The sequence below is a fragment of the Anopheles moucheti genome (assembly GCF_943734755.1).
Source record: "Anopheles moucheti chromosome X unlocalized genomic scaffold, idAnoMoucSN_F20_07 X_unloc_4, whole genome shotgun sequence".
In the NCBI taxonomy this organism is placed as follows: Eukaryota; Metazoa; Arthropoda; class Insecta; order Diptera; family Culicidae; genus Anopheles; species Anopheles moucheti.
This window is the reverse complement of record NW_026453548.1, coordinates 545001-552500: the sequence shown is the minus strand read 5'-3', so window position 1 is coordinate 552500 and position 7500 is coordinate 545001.

Below are 7500 nucleotides of genomic sequence, written 5' to 3'. Positions count from 1 at the left end.
TTGGGTCGCGACCCAAAAATCGACTCACTTGGGAAAAATGTTCTAGCAAAGGCCCTCCCATACAAAATTTTTTTCTTCTCAAAAATGATTTTCGTTTCACTTTTCATACTCAGGGGAGTCTAAAATTGATGTTTTGAGTCACCGAGAAAAAAAAATTTTTTTGACCCGAGCTTGTGTCGGCGACCCAAAATCGACGCACTTGGGAAATATGTTCTAGCAGGGGCCCTCCCATACAAAAATTTTTTCTTCTCAAAAATGATTTTCGTTTCACTTTTCATATTCAGGGGAGTCTAAAATTGATGTTTTGAGTCACCATGAAAAAATTTTTTTTTTTGACCCGAGCTTGGGTCGCGACCCAAAAATCGACTCACTTGGGAAAAATGTTCTAGCAAAGGCCCTCCCATACAAAATTTTTTTCTTCTCAAAAATGATTTTCGTTTCACTTTTCATACTCAGGGGAGTCTAAAATTGATGTTTTGAGTCACCGAGAAAAAAAAATTTTTTTGACCCGAGCTTGTGTCGGCGACCCAAAATCGACGCACTTGGGAAATATGTTCTAGCAGGGGCCCTCCCATACAAAAATTTTTTCTTCTCAAAAATGATTTTCGTTTCACTTTTCATATTCAGGGGAGTCTAAAATTGATGTTTTGAGTCACCGAGAAAAAAAAATTTTTTTGACCCGAGCTTGTGTCGGCGACCCAAAATCGACGCACTTGGGAAATATGTTCTAGCAGGGGCCCTCCCATACAAAAATTTTTTCTTCTCAAAAATGATTTTCGTTTCACTTTTCATATTCAGGGGAGTCTAAAATTGATGTTTTGAGTCACCGAGAAAAAAAAATTTTTTTGACCCGAGCTTGTGTCGGCGACCCAAAATCGACGCACTTGGGAAATATGTTCTAGCAGGGGCCCTCCCATACAAAAATTTTTTCTTCTCAAAAATGATTTTCGTTTCACTTTTCATACTCAGGGGAGTCTAAAATTGATGTTTTGAGTCACCGAGAAAAAAAAATTTTTTTGACCCGAGCTTGTGTCGGCGACCCAAAATCGACGCACTTGGGAAAAATGTTCTAGCAGGGGCCCTCCCATACAAAAATTTTTTTTTGACTCACCGGGTAAAATGGTCGCACTTGGTAAAAATGTTCTAGCAGGGGCCCTCCCATACAAAAATTTTTTCTTCTCAAAAATGATTTTCGTTTCACTTTTCATACTCAGGGAAGTCTAATATTGAAGTTTTGAGTCACCGTGAAAAAATTTTTTTTTTGACTCACTGGGTAAAATGGTCGCACTTGGGAAAAATGTTCTACCAGGGGCCCTCCCATACAAAAAATTTTTATTTCTCAAATCGATCCGTGGTTTCACTTTTCATACTCTAGGGCCCATTTGCTTCAACTTTGGAAAACATTTTCGATGATGAAAAATTTTCGCCTTCGACGTCCATCGACCACTCGACCCGAACTTGGTACTTTTGTATGGAGGTACCCGAGTGGTGACTTTTTCATACAAAAATTTTTATTTCTCAAATCGATCCGTGGTTTCACTTTTCATACTCTAGGGCCCATTTGCTTCAACTTTGGAAAAAATTTTCGATGATGAAAAATTTTCACCTTCGACGTCCATCGACCACTCGACCCGAACTTGGTACTTTTGTATGGAGGTACCCGAGTGGTGACTTTTTCATACAAAAATTTTTTTGCGAATACGTGTTCGTTCGCGATCATTTAGGCCATGAACCGCAAGTCCGCTGCGATAGAAATAGTGCATTGTAGTTACTCGACGAGAAAAAAAATCGGGACTTAGAAAAATTTTTGAAAGTCAAATCGTATTGACTTCCAACAACACCGGATAATAAACACACATTGCCTGTTGCACCACAGATCGCATTTGACTTAACAAATCGCCTGTTGGTACGCACATCACCATCGACTTTACCAATCGCGTTTCGCACCGCTAATCCCACTTGGCGTGGAGCCACGCACATAATGTTGCGAGGAGAGTATTAATCGGGACTTAGCGTTTTAAGCTCGCGAACACTCCACTATGGGAGTGCACGCAAGCACCAACTGTACACACACAACACAACAATCACTCTCGCGAACACTCCATTCCCAAAGTGAACGCGAGCACCAGCAAGCATGGGTCGCCTGAGAGGATCGATGCGAACGCATCTCTACAACTCGCAGCTCCCAGCCTGTAGTCCCGTCGTTTGCGGGCGGTCGAAGGTGTCGAAACTAGTTGTATCCACGGTCGACGGAAACACAGCCACCAGGGTTCCCTGTGGTAAGGTACTTCCACGTGCAGCGTGCTCCCGCCCGTTGCGGCTCAGTCTAGTGCTATAGCGGGGATGAGACGTCAGTGTGCGCGGGGCAGCACCGACGGATCTCGGAGGGTTGTTAAGCCCGCTAGCTTCCGATCACCTAATGGGTTTGAGAAGCGCTATCAGCTCGGATTGGATACGACCTTAGAGGCGTTCAGGCATAATCCAGCGGACGTAGCGTCATACCAAAGTCCGGTCGAACTAGTATTGAGCCAGTGGTCCGTACCTGTGGTTCCTCTCGTACTGCACAGGAATTCCGTTAAGATAGCGGCAAACAGCACACACCAGTAGGGTAAAACTAACCTGTCTCACGACGGTCTAAACCCAGCTCACGTTCCCTTGAAAGGGTGAACAATCCTACGCTTGGTGAATTTTGCTTCACAATGATAGGAAGAGCCGACATCGAAGGATCAAAAAGCCACGTCGCTATGAACGCTTGGCGGCCACAAGCCAGTTATCCCTGTAGTCTGGTGCGAGCCTCCAGAGAGAGCAGACGGAAATCCGCGTTCCTCCGTGTTTCAGAGCAAAAGTGCCGCAATTTGCGCTTGACCGGTGCGAAAGTTTGCAGTAAAGTTGGAGGTACCCTCTGGAACCCCCCCTGCGAATTTGGTGGCCCCACGCCCCCCCTTGCGTGTGTTATTAAACAAAACGGTTTTTGTGATATATTGTGCGAAAGAGTGAAGTTATCGAAAAAGTGATAGTGACACTTCGTGGGCCTCACCAGGCCACACCTTTTGGTGAAGAAACATTGGCCGAATTGATGGAGTTCGCGGAACGGCAGGTGTTTTTGTGGTGAAATTTCACACCTGTATAACTCCGAACATTGCGGATCGATTCGGCTGGAAGGTGTCTCAAAAGTTGCGCTCTACAGTAAAGAACAAGTGTTGAAAATTTCGTGTCAATCGGACAAAAACTCAGGGAGTTATTCGCGGACAAAGATAACCACGTGCTCGTCGAAAATGGCGGCGTGTGTGTGAAAAAGAGCGAGGAAAAAAACTTCCGGACGAATCACCCCCCTGCTGGAGCGCTAGCGCTCCCGGAGGGGCACTCCCGGACGAAATTTCACCGCTCTTTACGTGTGTGTGAGATTTGTGTGTGTGTGACATTTTCGGCCCAATACCATCGTGTGGGGTGTCTAACGACGCGTCTCGGAAAGAGGAGTGGGGGAAACGCGGTTTCCCCCCCCTAGCACCACCCACCCGCCACCCAGCCCCGGAAAACCCCCGCGAAAAGTGGTTTTCCGCGATTTTCCCGGCCAAGGAGCGGAGGTAGAGCTCCCGGGTGTTTGGAAGAAAGTTGCGGGGTGAATTTTCACATCGAAGACCATCGTCGGAAAAGCGATTTTCGCAACATCCAGAAAGATACGGGCGGAAAAGCGTTTTTCCGAAGAAGAAAATTTTCGCCCTGATACCGTCGTGCGGGGTATCAAACGACGAGTTTTCAAGAGAGGAGTCGGGAAAATACCCCCCCACCACCAAACCACCCACTCCCACCCCCCTAGGGCGGAAAAACCACCCAGGAAGCGGTTTTTCGCGATTTTCCCGGCCAAGGAGCGGAGGTAGAGCTCCCGGGTGTTTGGAAGAAAGTTGCGGGGTGAATTTTCACATCGAAAACCATCGCCGGAAAAGCGATTTTCGCAACATTCAGAAAGATACGGGCGGACAAGCGTTTTTCCGAAGAAGAAAATTTTCGCCCTGATACCGTCGTGCGGGGTATCAAACGACGAGTTTTCAAGAGAGGAGTCGGGAAAATACCCCCCCACCACCATACCACCCACTCCCACCCCTCTAGGGCGGAAAAACCACCCAGGAAGCGGTTTTTGGCGATTTTCCCGGCCAAGGAGCGGAGGTAGAGCTCCCGAGTGTTTGGAAGAAAGTTGCGGGGTGAATTATCACATCGGAAACCATCGCCGGAAAAGCGATTTTCGCAACATTCAGAAAGATACGGGCGGAAAAGTGTTTTTCCGAAGAAGAAAATTTTCGCCCTGATACCGTCGTGCGGGGTATCAAACGACGAGTTTTCAAGAGGGGAGTCGGGAAAATACCCCCTCACCACCATACCACCCACCCCCACCCCCCTAAGGCGGAAAAACCACCCAGGAAGCGGTTTTTCGCGATTTTCCGCGGAAAATTTTATCGCCACCCCACAAAGTGCGGTATCAAAAGAAGCGGCTCGACGAGGCGAGTTCAACGCGCACCCATTCGTCCTCCTACCATCTTCCCCCACCTCACCAGGCCGGAAAAACCTCTCCGAGGCCCGCTATTAGCGTCCTCCCGCAAGGGAGAGTTGAAGTGGGGCGTCAGTAATGGCGACAACTCGCACCACGCGACTCAGGTCGGAGTCCATCGACGAAAGGGTGGGGCGGTCCCTTTCGGCTGTTGAGCCGAAAGTTATGCTTACGCGAGTCTCGGCGACGGCAACGAAGCAGGGAATCTCGGACATGGCGGAGCTCCGACAGCTCCTGAACGATTCGTCGCTGTCCAATGAACAGCTGCGTGCAACGATCGCCGGTCTGCAGCAGGAGATAACGATGCTCCGGCAGCAGATGGAGGCGATGGCAGAACAGGCCAGGCAGGAGACGAAGCTGGTCAGGGAGGAAGCCCGCATGCGTGAGACGGTGGCTCGTGAGGAAAACGAGCGTCTGCGCCACGAGCTGAAGGAGGAGCGCGCCAGCTTCCAAGAACTGCTGGCGCAGACGCTAGGCTACGGGGGTGGCCAGCGTTCAGGGCGGCAGCAGCAGCAACAGCAGCAGCAGCAGCACCAGCAGCAGCAGCAGCAGCAGCAGCAGCAGCAGCAGCAGCAGCAGCAGCAGCAGCAGCAGTGGAGGCAGCAGCAGCACCAGCAAGGAGCGGCGATGGCAACGGCAGCTCCACTTCCGGACCAGGAAGGCGGCTCTTGGTCTGAGGTGGTGCGTCGCAAACCAGCACGCCAAACAACGAGCCGACAGCAGCAGCAGCAGCAGCAGCAACAGCAGCAGCAGTGGCCGGAACTACCGCAACGACGGGCGGAGGTTCAGCGACAGGCGTTCGCTGGGCCATCAAGACAGCAGCCCCAGCAACAGCAGGGACAACAGGCTCGGCGCAGCCAGCCTGCAGCACAACGTGGAGGACAGCGCCAGCGGCAGCGTAAAGCGAAGCCGGACGCAGTAGAAATCGCCCCAGGCGAGGGGCAAACCTGGCTGGAGGTATACCAGGCGGTGCGAGCGGCTCCAGAAATGGAGAAGCACCAGGAGGCCCTAGGTGTAGGACGACGCACCACACGCTCCAGGTTGGTGATGGAGCTTAATGAAGGCGCGGACGCTGCAGGAGTTCTGCAGACCATCAAAGAGGTCTGCGAAAAGGCGGAACTGTCGGCCTCAGCTCGGCTGGTGACGCCTACTGCGGAAATAAAAATCCTGGCGATCGACCCTTTAGCGAAGGAGGCCGATGTGGCGATGGCACTGTCCAATCTGTGCCATATCACCGTGGAGGAGACCTCGGTTCGTCTGCGACCTGCGTGGGACAGCACGAAGGTGGCGATGGTACGGGTACCGGTCAAGGTAGCGGAGAAGCTGGTGGGCGAACACGTGAAGATCAAGTTCACGTCTTGCCTGATCGAGCAAGTGACGCAACTGCAGGCGCGTCAGCAACGCTGCTTCAGGTGCCTGGAGACGGGGCACATCCGGGCGGCGTGCAAGAGCGAGACGGATCGCTCGGCTTGCTGCATTCGCTGCGGGAAGCCGGACCATCAGGCGAAGAGCTGCACGGCGGAGGTCTGCTGTGCCGCCTGCGGGGGACCGCATCGGGTGGGACACCCGACGTGCCGGCGCTGAGAGTGCTGCAGGTGAACCTCGGGCGATGTCAGGCAGCACAAGACCTGATGTTGCAGACGGCTCGCGAGCTCGAGGTTCAGGTGGTGCTCGCCTGCGAGCTGTATCGGCCGCCTCGCGACGACCCGCGATGGGCCGTTGATGTGGAGCAGGGCGTGGCGATCATCGCAACGGGCGCCTATCCAATTCAGCGTTTGTGGGGGAGCGTCGCCCCGGGACTAGTGGTGGCCACCATAGCAGGAGTCACGTTTGCCAGCTGTTACGTGTCCCCCAGCAGCGGTCCCGCGGAATTCGAGAGCATCCTCGGTGCGGTGGAAATGTCGCTCGTCGGACACACAACATCCGTCCTGGCCGGCGACTTTAATGCGTGGAACGAGGAATGGGGGAGCGCGCGCACTACCCAGAAGGGGCAGGATCTCCTGAGTGTGGTGGAGCAGCTGTCGCTGCAGACGCTCAACCGTGGCAACGTGCCCACGTTCAAGGGCAACGGGGCGGCGCGAGAAAGCGTGATCGACGTTACATTCGCTAGCCCATCCATCGCGAGGCCGGGCTCATGGCGAGTGCTGAGCCGATTCTCCGGTAGCGATCACGCCTACGTTGAGTTTCAGGTGGACGTTCCGGGTCAACGTTCCACGCGACGAGGCCAGCAGCAGCGAAGCCGTACAGCAGCCAGCGATGGGACAGCCAGACACGCCGGGACCCGGTGGAAGACGGCGCAATTCGACAGGAGGTGCTTCGACATCGCCCTCACACACGGCCACTTCGAACAGGTCGATACACCGGAGGGGCTGATCGGCGGACTCACCCAGGCGTGCGATGAGACCATGGAGAGAGTGCATGGGGCCACTTTCCACCGCAAGCCCCAGATGTACTGGTGGTCTCCAGAGATCGAGCGCCTGAGGGAGGAGTGCGAAGCAGCGGAGGCCGCTCATTGCCGAGCCCAACTGTCGGAGCGTGCAGCGACATCTGCCAGGCTGCAGGATTGCCGCCGTCTGCTGAAGGCTGAAATAAAGAACAGCAAAGAAAGCAGCCTCCAGGAGCTGATCGACTGTGTTGAAGCTGAGGTGTTCGGACTCGGGTACAAAGTGGTGCGAGCGAAACTGCGCAGCAGGGCGCCACCGGAAACGGACCGAGCCGTACTCGACCCGATCGTCGACGCGCTGTTTCCGGAGCATCCAGCATTTGAGTGGCCAGACATCGAAGCGTGTGCTGCCTCACACGAGGCTCTGAGGCCGGTCACGGTCGCGGAGATCCTGTCGCTGGCCGAGCGGATGGCTCCCTCGAAGGCGCCAGGGTTGGACGGCATACCCAACGCCGCAGTGAAGGCGGCGATGAGGAAGCATCCGGAGGTGTTCGCGAAAGTCTACAACCAGCTG